The sequence below is a fragment of the Hippoglossus stenolepis genome, chromosome 5, assembly GCF_022539355.2.
Source record: "Hippoglossus stenolepis isolate QCI-W04-F060 chromosome 5, HSTE1.2, whole genome shotgun sequence".
In the NCBI taxonomy this organism is placed as follows: domain Eukaryota; kingdom Metazoa; phylum Chordata; class Actinopteri; order Pleuronectiformes; family Pleuronectidae; genus Hippoglossus; species Hippoglossus stenolepis.
This window is the reverse complement of record NC_061487.1, coordinates 9,309,114-9,327,369: the sequence shown is the minus strand read 5'-3', so window position 1 is coordinate 9,327,369 and position 18,256 is coordinate 9,309,114. Positions and strand designations below refer to the sequence as shown.

At 37.9% G+C, this 18,256-nt stretch overlaps 2 non-coding genes and 1 pseudogene across 2 annotated transcripts; all 3 read right to left on the bottom strand.

Annotated features, from left to right (window-relative positions):
• Nucleotides 1-13,369: 13,369 nt before the first annotated feature.
• On the bottom strand, nt 13,370-13,510 carry LOC118110332. Its single transcript, XR_004696952.1, has one exon. It is a non-coding gene; the product is annotated as a U4 spliceosomal RNA (small nuclear RNA).
• A 490-nt stretch (nt 13,511-14,000) lies between these two features.
• LOC118110309 lies at nt 14,001-14,141 on the bottom strand. Its single transcript, XR_004696930.1, has one exon. It is a non-coding gene; the product is annotated as a U4 spliceosomal RNA (small nuclear RNA).
• Nucleotides 14,142-14,972: 831 nt separating this feature from the next.
• LOC118110316 lies at nt 14,973-15,103 on the bottom strand (annotated as a pseudogene).
• Between the last annotated feature and the right edge of the window lie 3,153 nt (nt 15,104-18,256).

Here is an 18,256-nt window from a genome sequence, read left to right as displayed (position 1 = left end):
GGTGTCAAGCTGCTATTTGGAGGAAGCATTCAAATAGGCACTGACAACACAAGTGACAATGCGATCTCTCTGTTTCTGCTTCTCTAATTCATGGCTTGTTAAAGCTGAAGGTGATCTGCACAGTCCCGTTTAATAATCAGTGCACTGTGTGTATGTGTCTCCGTGCTGGTGGTTATACTGACATTTACAACCTTTTCCATACTCAGATATAAGTACGATATCTCTTTCTCGTTAAAATGCCTTTTCACAGTTTGAACCAAATCTGTGTGGGATGTTGAGTGATATTCTGTGAAGCACTTTACTGACAGTTGTTTTTTACGCAAGGTCTTATTGACCTGTGTAACACGGATAAGGAAGAAGGTGCAACATCAATAACCTTCCAGGATTAGTCATTAGGGTTAATTAGGAGGGACAGACTGCAATTTAACATTTACTCTTGAGTCGACTTCAAACTATATGACACTGTGTCAAAGACTTCTGTGCGAACTACACTTTGTAAAAATGGATGAACAATCAATTGGCTGAAGACTTGGTACAAACTCATATATATATATATATATATATATATATATATATACATATTTCTTTGATGGATCAAGCACTACAGAAGACCAGGTCGGCTTCCACTCCTGTCAGCCAAGTACAGAAATCTGAGGACTCACAGACTATCTCAAACTTGGCAGTTGAAGAATATAAAACCACAGGCTAATCTGATGTATCTCGATTTCTGCTGAGGAACGCAGCATCAACCAAATCAATCCATCTGCACCCAAACTGGCTCGTGTCAACACCCTAATACCGACCATTTGTGTTTTGAATGCCACAGCCTATCAGGGTATTAGTTGATGACTATAATTTATAATCTTCAAATAGCTACATCCAGCATTATCTCTGTAATATGATAATAATATCAATATGGACTTCTGTAGGAAACTCATAGACACTGATGTCTGTTTTCCATTAGCCTTATACATTAGATTTTTTTCTGGAAAACTCAAATGAAAGGATTAACTGTAGCAATTAATACAATCACACTTCAAATTGTGTACGGTTCTCTTGGAAATATTCAAAAAGTTTTGAACACAGCACTTAGCACTTAGTGATAGCCGAGGGCTGAGGGAGCTGTTTCGCTCCAAGCAAAGAAAGCTCTCACACAAGCATCATCCAAAGACTGTTAACCCCGAGTTTAGCCTCGGGCTTGCTGGCTGTGCTCCCCTGAAAATGAATAAACATGGTTCCAGAGGGAAACAGGGCAGCTTGCTTTTAATCAGATCCGAATCCGAATCAGAAATACTTTATTGATCCCAGGGGGAAACTGTGTAAAGACGAGTCTATTGAAACAACATTGGACAATGTGAACATTAGTTCCAACAGACATTCAACCCAGGGCTAGTGACAATGCAGTGACAATCGTATAGCCCTGGGCTAAGGTTAACCCGAGGTTAATAATGTGTGTGTAAAAAGGGGGTAAATATTAGGTCTATTCTTGGATAGCCCTGGGCTCAGAATGTGCAGTGTGAATAATGTGCTACAAATTAACAACTGAATGCCAACTTATCAACTTAAGGAAATTCTGAGAAAAGTTTCTAGTAAATTTGATGGAAAGTATTGTTAAAAACCTCATCACAACCAAACTTCTCGGACAGGCTGCTGCTGCTGCTGTTGTTTATTTATTACTATTTTTGGAGTGCTTTGCTTTCTAGTCACTCCTTCACAGCAGACAGGGGAAAGTGACAGATGACAAAAGCTCCAGGCAAAACCAAGGACACCTTGCACATTCATTAGCTTCATCACCATAATTCAATGATATGCCTGTGTGTTAAATGAGCTCTATCAATAAACCTGAATACTAATCGGCTCTGTGTCTAAAGAGAGAACCAGATGTTCGTCTCTGTCGCCTTCTTGTTAGTTTAATGTGTTTGCTCAGAAGTTCAAGATGCTCTTTTGTAGCTGAACCAGATGATTTGGTACAACTGAGGCTGCCTCTCCGAGTAAATCTCCACAGAAGCCTCTTCAGTGTTTGATTGAAAGCTGCACAGTTAATGTGTAATTACTTTTTAAACTCAATGACTCAAATAGTCCGATGGACCAAACACATCTACCAGTGACTTACTGTTTCTCTACATTGCATTTTAATCTGATAAATTGATAATTGAAAACTCCCAGTAGCATAAATCCATTTTCTTTCATGTTTCCATGTTAAGAGATTTTATTGAACTGAATTACACAAAATGCATCATCAGTAGAGTACAAACAGAGGGATGGCCAGATGGTGTTTACATCTCTTACTGTTTGTACTATTACCAACTGCATATGAGTAATTTGATCTGTAGCTTTTACTCATCACTAGCATTTGGGTAGAATGTATCATTTGCATCAAAATGAAGATAAATAATTAAAATTTACAGAACGGTTCCAAAGCAATGTGCAATGGAGCTGTTTTCACTTAGTCGTGGATAAGGTTTGAATTTTACAGTGTCCTAAGACGATAATTGACAAACATTTATGATGTTAGATTTCACAAAATAATTTTCAATAAATCCCTGTCAAGTCTTGTTAGGGTCTTTCTGGTTTGGGTTCCTGTATGACAGTGACTTAAAATGGTGAAGGCTTATTTCTGAGATCAGGTTTGCCTCTCTGTGTTTAGTCGGTGGAATGAGAACATGGCTGACAGGAGATTTGTCATGGATGTTGACCATGTACTGATGCTCCATCACACTCGGGTCTGTGTGTGGGTATATGTGACCTATCAGACCTGGACACAGACACAGATCAGCCTGTTTTTTGGGAAATAATAGCCAGTCTTACAAGAACAGGTTGAAGGTTAGGACATAAATCCAGTAATAAACTCAGCTAAGTCTTTATTCTTGCATGCTGTTTCCTGCATTGACATCCCCTCAAATGTCAGTGGATCCTCTTTCTGATCGAGCTTATTCAGTGGGGTTGACATAAAGACTTTTGTACAGCAAATGTCAAAACCTGCTGGTTTCATTGACTGGTCTCCCGCCACCCACAATTCCAGTCAACACCGGTAACAATGATTCTTGATTTCTGTACAAGAAAGATTATGACATGCTGAGTCAGTCAGCAGAGTTAAATGGCAAACCTGTTGGAGACTTTCGAATTTCTAAGGAGAGCTATTTTCAACTCATTTTATGCAAGTAAAAGTGAGCTGCCATTTACAGAACGAAGTGCTTCCTGAAATGTTCAAAATGTCAGTAAAACGCACTTGATATTAGTTCTGCAACTAACAATTATTTAGAAAATAATGGAACCTACTAACATAGCATAACGCCAATTTATTGTCATCCAATGTTGATGTGTTCACCAAGAGTCACAAACCTGAAGACATCACAGTTTATCACATACAAGGAAGCCAATCCTCAAATCGGTGAACCTGGAACCTGGAAATGTTTGGCATCTTAGCATGAAAAATTATTGAAACAATTATGCCGTCTGGACAAATGTGCCTGTGTAGGTGATGTCTTTCTCGACCTAAAACAGGCATTTGATACAATTAACCACCAGATTCTCTTTAACTTTTCTGACGAAGCTATTCTATGGATAAAATCATATTTATCCAATAGATAAATGTGTTTGAGTCCAAAAAACACTTCTGGAGTTTAAGGGGTAAACTTTGTTGCAGCCGAATCTGATAAAATTAAAGTCAATGGGTAAACTACATTTCAGACGTAATAAAACAACAGAGAAAACACAGCATGGCTCCATACTGCTCGTGTGTTGTCATCCAAGTGTCCGCAAGCCCCTATGTTCATATTCGACTCGAAACGTGGTAATTTACACCGTGTTTTAGTCTAAAAGTCCACTGGAGGTGGCTAAGATAGTGGACGTAGCACCACCATTACATTTTTGCGTGAACTATCCCTTTGAGGCAAACCAGAACTGTGATCACTTCTTAATGGATACATTGCAGGCTGTGTTTTGTCCTCTTTTACTTGTGTGATGTTTATATTTGTTTCTGTATGTTGTTGCTTGTGATGGGTCTGTCTATTTTTGTTACCTGCCTAGGGACTACTGATGTAAATGTGCATTCTTGCTAGAATCCTGCATGTTTACATGGAGTGTTTCCAAACTGATGTTCATTAACATGCTCCGTCCTTATCAAACAAATAAATGAACTGAAATTATAGCGATAGTTGCTGATTATTTTGCAGTCAACCAATTAACCAACTAATCGTTTTAGCGCTACTGGATATTTGCAGCAGGGTCTCTTTGGCCCTGTTCACACCTGGGATTTAAAATATGTCCTGAATGTGTCTCCTGTGACCACTTGTGATTAGATCTCTTCCCCACACTATGTATAATTACAGACGTACATCTTTTTTTTAAACAGTATTTTAAAACAAAAACAATCTCCATCAACTCAAGCGTTTCAGCTGTGTTTCATCAGTAATAATCCACGTCCATAATAACACACTCGAACATTTATATCACGTGACCATTCATGTACACTACGTGTGCGTGTCGGTGTGAACAGGAAGCAGATTGACTACTCTGCAGTTGCTTAGTTACAGAAAACACAATGAACAAGAAACTGCAATGGTGAAAAGTTAGATGATAACTTTCTTGGACCGACGATGAGGTGGAATTGTTACAAACATTAAGTGTTGACAACGTTTTGCCTGCACTGGTGGTAGTCGAGTCAAGACTGATAAGGACCAACAAAGAAACAAGTGAGGGTGACTGCGTTAGTGTTACCGAAGGTTTTGCCCGTCCAGACTACAACGCAGCCGGAGAGTTTTCGAACCAAAACAGGACCAACGTTTCCACATTTTCAACATTTGGAAACCTAGCAGCACTGACGTAGTAGTGGGGATGTAGCCTGAGTACTCGGATCTCAAGACACATTGGGGATACATTTGGGTGCCTTCACACCTAAATTAGGTGCTATTTACTTGTGGTGGGATCACTAAGGATGAATGTTAATACCAGTTCTTAACGGGGTCTTACAGATTCTCCCATTAAAGCAGGTCACAGATCTCCTCCTGTTCAGCAACAAACATCCAAAAGTAGCTATTTATACAACAAAGCTTCTACTTGCTGTAATTACCCTGCTTTACCACAGTGAATAAAAGAATGTAAACAGGGCAGTAGTCTCCTGTTGAATCATGAGACTGGGAAAACGTTCCCATCATTTCTCTATTCCACAGAAATGAAATAATACTATGGGAGATATAAATAAAACATGATATCATATCCATCTGGCTTTGTGGTGGTGCTATCAGTGGGGGATATCTCAACTATAAATCAAAACCTATATCATTGATATGTAACCCATGTCAGCGGTTTGGTCCCCATGGTTCAAGATACATTCAGCTTGTTGTGGCTGGAAGTAATTATAGTGTCAAAAAAGTATTTAAGCTGCAGGGAAAAAAAGGAAATGAGTGTAAGTGCATGATAAAAAATGTGACGAATGACAAACAGCAAGAAGGACAAACAAAAAGATAAACGTGACAAACTTTCAGGTCCAACATGAAGCACCAGCTCAGTGTGCTGATAAGTGAATGACCAAGAAAATAAAAAACATTCTTATCTGGAGCCTTAGTAAAAGGCCTCTTCCCTTTTTAGTCTATTGACCTTATGACCGTGATCTCTGAATAACTACCATGGCCTGCTGGACGCTGAGGAGAGCCACTTAGCTGCCAATACGGAGCATATACGATTATGTCCTCTAAATTTGATTTGTACGGAAGGAAAGATGAATTGCACTTCTGATGGCTCTAATTATGTTTAAAGGGGTGACCGCCATAACATCAGTGGGAATGTACTTGCCTTGCTGAATTAAACATTCTGCTTCAATGTGAATTATACATACCATATGAAGGTTTAAGTGGATTAAGTGCCAAGATTACCACAAATTAATTTAATAGGAAAGAAATGCAAGTGGAACACTTGTCATTCTAATTCCTGACTTAAAAACCGACAGCCAAATACTATAGCATATCTAATTATTGTTAATTCGATTGTTGAATTATTGTTTCCTGTTATTTGAGACTCTTCCTCTGCAGAAAATGGAAAATGCACCATCAAATGCCAAATGGAAGCTCGCTTTACTTTTCTAATCCCGACCTTTATCAAGGAGATTTACCACTACTTAAGTTATTTTACTTTTATTATTGAGTAAGTTTTATGAGGTGCCATCCTGTTAACCCGAGGAGACAGAATCACAGAATCATAACATCTATGTCATTGAAAAGACAAGCACATCCTTGGCACCAGCACAACACCAACAGTGTGTTAACCACTTACTCCACAGTGTAAAACACTGGTGACATAGTGGGGGCATAATTTAGCAATGCATGATTTGGAAAGGACATCAAGTCCCTTGAAACAGCTTTCCTTCCTTTGCCACTAATGAAGTTCACTTTGGTTGGGAATAATGGCTTATTTAGTAAACGATCTGTAATATTGTGAAAGACTACCTCACAGTAGTAAAAAACACAGTGCTAATAAATTCTAGGAAGGCTTTGCAGTTGGGGTTTTCAAGCATTCCTGTTATTTTTCAAGAACCAATAGACACTTCCTTATCAACTGCATCATAAACACCAGCAGAACAAGCCTACCTGTTTTTTAGTAGGCGGTATTATCTGCCTAAATCGGAATGCTCAATGTAGGATATTGTTTTAATGGGAGAAGTGATTTTAAAAATCCAATACAAATTCATATAACCTGGTTTAAGAAGCTGTGACCTGCAGTAGTGATCCGAGCTCAACACCAACACACTGATATGCTTACAGTGACAATGCTAACAGGCTGATGTTTAGCAGGTATGTTGTTTGCCATGTTCACTATCTTAGTGTAGTGTGTTAGCATGTTAACATGTGCTAATAAGTGGTAAAAACAAAGTAGAGATGAGGCTGGTGGGAGTGTCATTAGTTTTGCAGACCTTTGGCCATTTACATAGATTGTATATAAAGAGTTGCAAGGTTACAAGTCAGTTTTAATAGAAGTCTATAAGAAAATGACCGTACTTCTCCCATATGACATCAGTAAACATGTTCCAAAGGAGACTATGGTTTCAATCTGTGGAAAGTCTTTTTCAATACAGCAAGGCGTTCATTCTGTAAATTACGGTCCCATTTAGAATAAAATAGGTTATAAAGCATGGTATGCATTGGAGCATGGATAAGGTGTGACTGACAACCAATACCATAAAGTGGGTGCAGGTCACAGGTGTAGGTGGGCGTGCAGTGTCCTTGATCTCTCAGTAAGGCTCACCCCACTGCTCCTGCAAATATGGTTACACCTGATTTATATAAAAACAAGATGGCATCGGCCAAAACGCCAAAATAAAGGCTATGGGTAACATCAAGATGGGTTACCACTAAAACAAAGTACTAGAAAAATCAGATTATTTGAGTTATTTTAAGTTAATCTGATGGGTACATCAATGTATTTTTTAAATTCCATTGCAATCCATTAGTGATGCTACACTTGTGAATGATCTGATGCTTTTGAGTTGCTCTTTGGTCTGAACAAAGAAAATGGAGTCGTACTTGAGAGCCATTTTTTACATTGTCGTGTCTGACATTCCCTTTTGTGCAGGGTCCACTAGTACTGACCAACAGACCCACTATGACAACCCATGCCAGTCCACTACAGTATGTGAACTTTGCTTTGGTAATGAACATCTTCCTTTTACTTGAAAAGCTGCATCAATAATTCATCCTCTGACTTGAGAAACATTTCTCTCAACTAAGAACTTTTTCACCTTTGATACTTTTGATGTGTGCAGGACAGCCACCTCCAACTTTGATCTGTTCAAAACCCCAATGCTCCTCAAAAACTATGGTGTTAGATTAGTGCAAAAAACACCAGAAGCCATTTTAAGCTGGCTGTAAGAAGTGGCAAGATGAGAACAGATGAGACACAGCATGAGGGGCATGACACACTGGGGTCAGACGTAGTGTCTTAATAAACTCCCACCTGATGTCCCAACCTCAAAATCCTGGATCTTGTTAAAATCTCCCGGCTGAGCCCTGAGGAAAGTTGTCAATGTCTCACTTTGCTGTCACCTAGATGCCTGTCAGCAGTGCAATGACACTGAGCACTTACAGTAGGCTCTCATTTCTTAGCTATGCTACATTCATTTTATAACAACATTTTTATTATAGCCATAATACTGCACGATTTACAAATTGAACCATTAGCTTTTGTGCAAGTGTGAACAGTAACCTACATATTGTCCTCGTAGAAGTGTCTTTTCTGTAATGGCACCAAAGAGAACAGTTCAATTTAATCAAATTATTCTAAACAATAAAACATTCAAATTGGCATGATAGGATCTCATTCTTTATCAACTCAGACGCTCAATTGGACAAAGAAAGTTGCTAATTTCCTCCGACTAATTGCTTTGCCCAGGATTGGCCCTGCTATGCTGTTGTAATAGGATTTTAAAAGAGCCATTTCAAGGATTATGGGGTTGGCTGGTATAACTCATTGCCGTCAGCTCTTTCCTGAAGTCAATTTCATTTAAGAAGGTCAGGATAACTTGGATTGTCTGGGTCCCTGGGAATAGATGCTTTAATAAACAAAAGGGATTTTTACTCATCTCATCTACTTTGTGATGAAGGTGGTTGAACAAAATGGCTCCAGAAATAGTCCCGGGTCTTTTAATTTCTCGGAAGATGTGGTATGACATGAAGAAATACAACATACACTTGTGTATGAAAGGATGATTCACACCATGTTACTTGAGTGTTTAAGCTTTATGGAGCGCCACTGGCAAGGGGGGGTTGGGGAGGTGGTCATGTTGTTGTTTGCAATGAAATCAAGGTTCTTTGTAAAGAAGTTTACTCCTGATTAAAGTGACTGTATAGTGGCACATGTGTTGCAAAAACACTCTCTATCCAAGTTTGGCCTGAGAGGAAGTAATAATCTTGTCAAAGGAAAGCAATTAAAATCACCTGGATCCTGAGTCGCTTTTAAAAAGCTATTTCTCAGAGCTGCAGGCTACTGGGGGCTACCCAGCCTCCTCTCTTTATAGTCTGGAGTTCCCTTCTCTGACAACCACAACGCTGACATGTACTAAGAAGAACACACACACACACACATCAACCTCTCAAGCAACTTTCAAACAACCTTGAAAGCACAGTAGAGGCCTTACAACAACTTAAGATAGAAATGTTCAGCTATGGACATCCCCAATAAATCACTATTATTTTGTGTGGATATACTGTTAGCTTGCAGAGCTGTTAAGAAGAACTAGCCCAGTTTATAAATATACCATCTACGGATTGGGAGCAGTGGCTGAAAGGTAAAGTCTCTTCAGTGGTTCATAATTTCATGGCATTAATTTTATGTTGACTTGTATCATTGTTGTAGTTAAAAGACACTAAATTACCAACAGGAAAATGAATTTACTGACTGTGATGAAAGTGTGTACATGGCTGCAGACTGATATCTCAGTGGATATTTCCACCAGGACCAGGATGCATGAGATAATGCCTGAAGTACGACCGCTAAAGGCTAATGTAGCTCACCACAAGTGATCAGAAAAACCAGAGACAAAGACCAACCTGATGTTGCTGCTCCTGATCCAGCTCATTGACAGAGTTGAAAGAAGAAGCTTTTTAAAGGAGTTCAAGTGGTTATGGTCAGTGATAACGAGTTTGTGGGTTTAAATGTTCAAGTTCCCCATCGTGACTTGAGCTGCTTTCAGACATGCACTGAACTCTGCAGATCCGGAGGAGGAGATGCATGTGTGAACCCAAAAGTCAGAGTGAGAGGCTCTGGATTATCTGCAGACTTTCTCTGCCTGGCCCCCATAGTTTAAACTCTGTAGAAAGTCAGGAGAATCTGATATGAGAATCCAGCAGGGGATCCCCGCTGGATTCATCGCAAGTGAGGTGGGGGTAGATGATTCTTCTAACATGCGACAGACACAAAAATGAAAGAAAAAAAAATATATATAGAAAACAAACATTTACTCACTGTCAAAAAACGGTGTCATACACATAGAAATCAGATCAGTAGTTTTGCATAATCCAAACACACACAAATGAAAACATAACCGCTGTGGATGTCAGAAGTCAAACAACCAATCAATTACCGGGAAAAAGGCCAATTCAATTTCTTACAATCAACTCATGCAGTAATAATTTCACCACTTATTAGATTTGAATCATACCTCAAGATGTCATGGCAGAGTATTTAATTCAACTTGCAGTAGTCACACCTCGGGTGATTCCAATAACCTGTTGTACTGTATAATACTAAGCATGAATTGTATATATGGAAGCTGTTTGCTGTGTCACCTGCTCAAGGTACTAAAGTTTATGGTTCCTTTGTTCCTAAACATGGCAGACGAGCCTTTGACTCCCCCTACCATTCAAAAGAAGGGGGAGCAAAGACAACTGGAGGAAAAAACTGAGAAGACCAGTCACCTCTGCCTGAAGGGTTTCCGCAGTAATTGAAACTGAAATACAATCTCGATGCAGCACAGTGTCAGGGTGTCACAGGAGACACCTAATTGGGGGCAACCCCTTGTACATCACGCCGTGATTAAGCCGGAGATGGCATTAGAGGACTGGAACAAGTTTAATTGAGTGTGTTGAATAAGTTGATAACTTCTGAGGTTTCTGCTCATTTGTGTGATCTCTACATTTCTGGTTATCTGCCAAGACTAAAGGGCTAATTCTTCTGATCAGCTGTGAGGAAAAAGAGGAAGAGTATTCACGTAAAAAAGGTGATGCAACAAGGATGTCCATAATTGGCTGCAAATCAAAGCATCTCTTTTAGATTTGCACCTGCTTTAATGAAATAGGCTGTGATGTCTCACTCTTTGAAGAGAGGGCTGTTTTTTTTTTCCATTTGGAACATAGAGTTGTAACTGGATTTGTGACAAATAGGATCAAAACAAAAGACATGCTACAAAGCAGATTGCAAATTAGCTTGCTGAACAAAGGATCTAAAGAGAATGATTACATTTGTGTTATTGTTTGATGTGATCTATAAAAGTGTCTTCATTTGAAATGAGGTTTGTGCTAATTGCAGTTGTCACCAGAATTGGATTTTTTTAAAGAAGATTTAATACAACATAAAATGTAATTTGTTTTGCAGTCATACTGTTGATAAAGTATAAAGAATATATAAATAAAAACCATGCACTTACTAATCAATTTTGCTTATGTGTGTGAAAAATGTTGAATGGTTTTAAGCTAACATAGTATTAATATTCTACAAAGCTTGGTCAGCTCAGCCATTGACAATTTATCGTCGACCATGATTTTTCCTCTAGTGTACATTCATTGTATTTGGTATATAAGCTTGCCTGAGAGAGAGAATGCACTGGTTTCCATAGCAATTGTTGGCAATGTCACATGGTTACCAGGGAACTAGTCCTGTGATGCTGTGCAATTTATCTGTTTATGTTTGGCAGGCCTCCAGCTGTCGCTTATATAGAACAAAGCCATATCTTGTCATCACACTTAGAACTGTTAATGAAATTTGAAAGGTCGGACTTTGAGAGATGTGATGTGTAACGAAGGGACAAGGAAACCTCCTGCGTATTTCACATCAAGCGCCATGATTACAACCTAACAGGAGGACAACAGTGGGTTATTTGCAGGTCAAGAGGACCACACAGAAGCAACATTAGCCCTGGAACTCCATTTGGAGTGGACTGATAAATGCTCAGCAGATGTGGGTAACAGAGAGTGCAACGTGGGGCACACTGAATGAAGATGAAGATTAAAAGCAGAAGCCTTAATGAGTAATTTATGTAAATAATATATGAATCCTTCTTCCAAGCCTTAGTTTCACCTTTGACAAAGAAACCCAAATGCTCCATTTGTCTGAAATGATAATTTTTTTCAACATGGATTCGATTACCAGGGTTTGGGAGTTATACATTCCAAGCATCTGAATTACAATAATCCCATTACAAATATCTCAATCTGATTAATTATAGATGTTTAACTCAAACCAGACTGTTGTTATTAGATTATCTGGGCTAAGTACATAATCGCTCAGAACCATGTTTAAAAAAATACATTGTACCGGTGAACTTGTAAATGAAGACATTTACGTAGACTGAGACAAATTGGACATCAAGTCTGCTGACATAGATTATGATTATACTATTGACTACTATACAATGTCTCAGATTTATATAATGTATAATATATATAACAAACAAATGTAAAGATGGAGTGATATACTGGTTTGTGTTGCAATGTAACTGCCAATTATGGTGATTAGTATCAGTATTAGTATGAGTAGTACTCCTGACTGCTGACCATCACTACAGTTTTCTATGGCAAATTATTTTGTGTCAACCAAATCACTGTAACATGTCGAGACAGTGTGAGAAACCTAATTTACCAGAGTGTTCACAGGGTGACGACAGGCTTCCAGCTCATCTGCTTAATGAGGAGACCGACTTGATTGAACACTCCACTCCTGTGAATCCTTAAAACACCACCCTTCTTCCAATCAGAGCAATCATGCTTCTCTACAGGGTAATGGAACATGACCTGATACTTTTCAGTTTAGAAAAAGACGATTGAGCACAAACTTGCTCATGATTCAAAAACCACCATCAAGTTCTAATGAAAGAAAACACCAACTTTACTATACCAACATATATTGTTTCATATCTTTGAAATAAACCTTACTAACATATAACTTGGCGACTAAACACACAGATCTTTAGCTGAAGATTTAATACAGCAGCAACCTATGGTCCATTTTCTCCTGCCATTCATCATTCCATATCCTGTTTCAGAGTGCCCTCTACTGTTCTGGTAGGTACACTGCACCTTGACCAAGGTACAGTTGATGAACACTTTGTAACAGTATGAGTCCACGTACACAAATTCAGAGGTGTGGTCAATTCTCGATTCTAAAGCATCAAACAAACAACAACCGACTTAGAATGAATACAATATATAAATATACTAATAAAGATAAATTTCCATTAAAATGTTGCAATAAACAAAAAATGATGTATTGCATCAGTGCATGTTGGTTTGAGTTTGGGTCACTGTGTTCTAGAGTTCAGGGTTGTGATGGCCTTGGGGAAGAATCGTCAGCCTCACATTGCAAATTATGATTTTACACGTTAAAACCATGAATTTCAAGATGTCATTAATAATCATTGATTATTCACAGAGTGATTTACAGTGGGAGGGTCTCAAAACTGGACTGGAGGCCACATTGGATGTGCTTTTATTGTACATTACTTGATTATATCTAGTTTGTGGTACAACATTACAATTCAAAGGTAGATTTTGTACTTTTGTAGCTGGCAACAGTCTGCCCTTAATGCCAAGTTCGATTCCACACACTATTATCAATTTGGAAACACAATATATGTTGATTTATTGTTTTTATACAATCTTATGAGTCTCCTTAGAGACCGACAAAAATTGCCGTCGCCGACTATATTTCAAGTCGTCTAGGCGGGGTATTGGGTAAAGTTTTCAACTAGCAATAATCACGCCTCGGATAAACCTCATAGGCTACGATACTGCCACTGCGCAAAGCTGACGACCAGTCTCATTCAACACCAGCTGACTCCGCTCCGCACACCTCTCTGTTATGGTTTGAAGCACACGTGGTTTCATGTAGCAGTGATGTGTGATGTGTGAAGGCTTCAACAAACGATCAGACCAAGAAACACACATGTAACTTTAGATAAATAAAAAACAACACTAAAATAGGTTACCACTGTAAATGACGTCACGCCCGGTACGTCTTTGTTTAAGGTTCTCTAAATTCAGGCGGACTAAAATAACAAACAAGTTTCGACCCTGTCATTAGTGACATTATAACAACAAATCAGTCGCTTGCTTAGTAAAGAATTGGTCGTGTTTTAGAAAGCTAAATAAATAAAGGATCCATATTTGTTAAACCTGATACATCTCGTTAGTGAACAGAAATAAAACATACATATTAAAGTTGAAAGAAAGAAACAAGTGGTCATATCAGTGCTCCCTTTGTATTCAGTAGTATTTATGTTTCAACAAAATTAGGAGTCTCCTTAGAGACCGACAAAAATTGCCGTCGCCGACTATATTTCAAGTCGTCTAGGCGGGGTATTGGGTAAAGTTTTCAACTAGCAATAATCACGCCTCGGATAAACCTCATAGGCTACGATACTGCCACTGCGCAAAGCTGACGACCAGTCTCATTCAACACAGCCTGACTCCGCTCCGCACACCTCTCTGTTATGGTTTCAAGCACATGTGGTTTCATGTGACCAACTTCCTAATATATCATTATGTTGATGAAATATATATATATGAATACTATGTTATGAAATATGTACTATACATATAAAGATACAATCCCTACTGAACGGGACTTGATCATATATATATATTCTTCTTACGGTTGGGGCTGTAAACCCCTCCCATTTTTCAGACTCTCACTTCAAACAGAGGGGTACCCAGAATGCCTTGCGAATCACCGGCAAATTTAGTATTTTCTCCATTAATAAGGATTTACAAATTACGATAATGATTGTAATATCTTAGTTTAATATCATTTCAACGTATTGTGGTCCCTTTTTTTCACAACAACCTTGGAAAAAAGATTGCGAGCGCTGTCTTATTTTGCATGAAAATCCCGCCGACTATTGATGACGTATCGGGTTTTCGGGACGACTACTGATGACGTAACGGCTTCTTGAAAGGCTGTCCCAATTCGTAGGGGAAGATTATAACCACTCCCCCTTGTGACTCCGTTTCAAGGGGCAAGATAACCCTCGAAAACAAGGGGTAGGGCCAAGGGGTGAAATGGGAGTGGGCCTAAGTCTTCAACAAACGATCAAACCAAGAAACGTGCATGAAACTTTATCTAAATAAAAAGTTATTTAGTCATTTAAAGTTTGTAAAGTTATTAGTTTGGGAAATATTACCTTCTCAGGAAGTGCATGGTGCAACCTCAAAACATCTATTAGTCATCAGGGCGTTGGAAAACTGCTGAAATACTCATAGTATTTTTAGTCGCCATAGAGACCATCAAAAATTGCCATTGTCAATTATACTTCAGGTCTTCAAAGAGGGGTGATGGATATAATTTTCACCTAGCAGCAATAGCACCTCGGATTAACCTCATACTGCCACTGCAAAAAAAAAAAAAAGAGTGATTTACAGAGGGACGGTCTCAAAGCCGTACTTGAGGTGTATTGATATCATTTGTGTACATGAACTAATTAACTAATTTACTTTTGTACACATGTATGGTTATTAAAAGTCAGGGTCCCACTTCAAACTCCACAGTCGCCATTGTTGTTTCTCACCGATGCAGAGGACAGGCAAATGGCTCAAAATATGATTTTCAGTTGAACAAGTAGTGCTGCATTGTAGTAACAGTTCATGTACTTTTCCACGTCAGTATTGGTTTTATTGTCTATATTTGTTAAACTCCGTGCTTGTTCTCACCAGAGTTTTACTGCATAACGGCGAGCGTGAAAACTTTATTAGACTCCAAAAGTTAGTGAAAGTTATTGATTGATCAACAAAACGTCACTCTTTTATGTGTCAAACCTGGATGTTGTGAGATATTGGTGCCAGCTTTTAGTGTAACTTCTCAGAGTATCCTTTGATATTCCTCTGATAACACCGTTTGATGACATAATGTTAAAGATAATGTTGTGCTCTTTCTTGCACAGTGTGATATTTACACATAATAAGTCATTATTATTGAATTCTAATACATTTTTAAGCTGAAAGTCTCATTACTGCAATGCGTTCATATTCATTTCAGAGGATCGTTGATTGCATTTTAGGATATACACAACAATCGTCATTCTTCATAATGCATATTGTTCATCCAGTCCTGTAGTATGATAAAACATGATGTATAACAGTATTTCATTTTCAATTTACATTTATTTAATAGAAAAACACATGTCCAACAATGCCTCTCATCCGCCACAACATTTTTCATGATCCTGTAAAAGCCTCTGTATTCTTTCAATTCAACCACATAAGCTAAATCTCTTCAGTTTTTCACACTGAAAAATGAACATTTCCTTCTCCTACCCCTGTACTGGACAACATTTATTCTCATTGCTGCAACATGAGATATTATTTGTTTGAAAAAAGCTTAGATGATCAATATAAAGGTAAATAAGTTCCATGTCCAGTACATGAACCATCTCCATTTTTTTACTGAGTGATAACGGCTTCATTACTGTTAGTAAAACATGCTATTTCCTCTCATCCTCTGCAACACACATCTCATATACCGCTACACTGGCATGCCCTTAATTAACTGATTCAAATTGATTTTATTCCTGGTATTGTGCGGAGCATGTAGCACCACAGTATTTCCAGTATCTATGGTTATATTGGAAGTATTGAGGGTCAAAAGTGGCACATTCAGATATTTACCAAAAAACACACAAAATCTGCTAGTGCTATTTTAGCGGGACATTTTAGTGCATCTACAGGTCTACCATTGAATTGATTAAATTATTAACAGGATTTCTTTGTTGAAAAAGCTTTGAGAGAAAGTGCACAGTGACCCAGAACTCCTGGAGGGGTACAGGAGATGGCAAAGAGAAAGGTCAGCTGTCAGAAAAGTCTTAAAATAGGCCTAGTCATGTGTAGCTGTTATTACATTATTTAACATGTGTTATATTATTTCTGCTTCATTGAATTGTGTCTCATTGGTTGCTAAACATATTCACTCACTCACTCAGACTACATCAGTACTACAATGTTTTTGACACATCAACTCTGCGATGTTTACGACTGGTGTCCACACTACTCTGGAGTTTTAGAGCAGTAGTATCGATGTAGCCTCAAGCACTAAAGCCCTTGAGCAAATTAATTATATCTGATATGTTGCATTATTAACTAAACTGGTGGTAACCACAATAAAGTCATGAAATTATCCTTTTATTAAATAATAATAATAATAATTTGTTCTTCTAGGCTTTTTGGTGGAAATGTGAATAAAAATTGTGTATTGTGTCAACATAGGTTTTGAGATTTATAGTCCAGATTACTAAAGACCTTGCTTAATAGGTTTCAAAATAAAATTACTTTGTTTATGCCTATTTAAAATTTCTAGATTCCGTGGGAATCCCTCATTTACAGAAACCTTATGTTCCATCTGATATGGTCGTAGAGAAGAAAACTCTCAAGAGAAAGAACGTGGTTGGTAGCAACATCAGTAGCTCATACATTCTCAAAGATTTCACAAAAGGGAAGATGAAGTTGACCCAAGGGCCAGTTGTTCAAAAGATTTAATCTGGATAAAAGTGATCTGGATTTTGCTACCTCAGATTACGTAATCCATTTTACTTTTATCCTGGTTGTTCAAAGCGACATTGGATTGGATCATTCTGATCCAGATAGACTTTTTACAATGACCAAATCCGGATAAGCATCAATCTAAATAGGACTACACATCCCAATATATGCTACTAGCTATGTGAAGAACTACACATTGAATAGCCAGTGTGGAGTCACTTTGGTGAACGTTTTTATTTAAAAAGACAGGAAATGGCAAAAAACAATACAAAACAAACCCTGACATTTTAACTTTCTTTTAAACCGTCAGAACCCTCATCTGACCAACAACGAAAATAAACAAATAGACAAAAGAAATTTGTAGATAATTTGTACACGTTAAATTATAAAAATGTTAAATGTCCAACAGAAAACAGTGAAAAAAAAACATTCACAATACTTAATTTATGATGAGACCTGTGACAAAAGAGTATTAGATTCCAAAAAATGTGATTGATATTGAAAGTTATTCGGGGAATTATTTGATGTGATCAAAAACCTTTACTATTTCTTCATTTTACTCAACTGACAGGGTTGATATGGAGCCTAATTTCTGTTTCATCTACTTAATCATTGTAATGGTTAAACAATTCCAATGCAAAATGTAAATAAATAGGTATCCATACTACATGATGCAAATGTTGTATAACTTGATTATTTTTATTAGATGTTGTTTATTTGCATTTTCTTATATTCAAATTAATCATACACAGTCAGAGTAGGATCAAATGTATCCCAATCCTACCTAAAGGTTTGATTTCAGAATCCCCTTTTTCTTTTGAACAACCCGTTTTCAGGATTTGATCCAATCTGGATTACTTTTATCCGGATTAAAATCTTTTGAACAACTGGCCCCAGATGATTAATTTAACAACAACCTGATACTTAACACACCTTCAAACTATTTGTGTTGGACCAAATGTAGTGCATTTCATAGAGTTTCAACAGACAGTCCGGATTAAGTAGAGCAAAAATAATAACGGTTG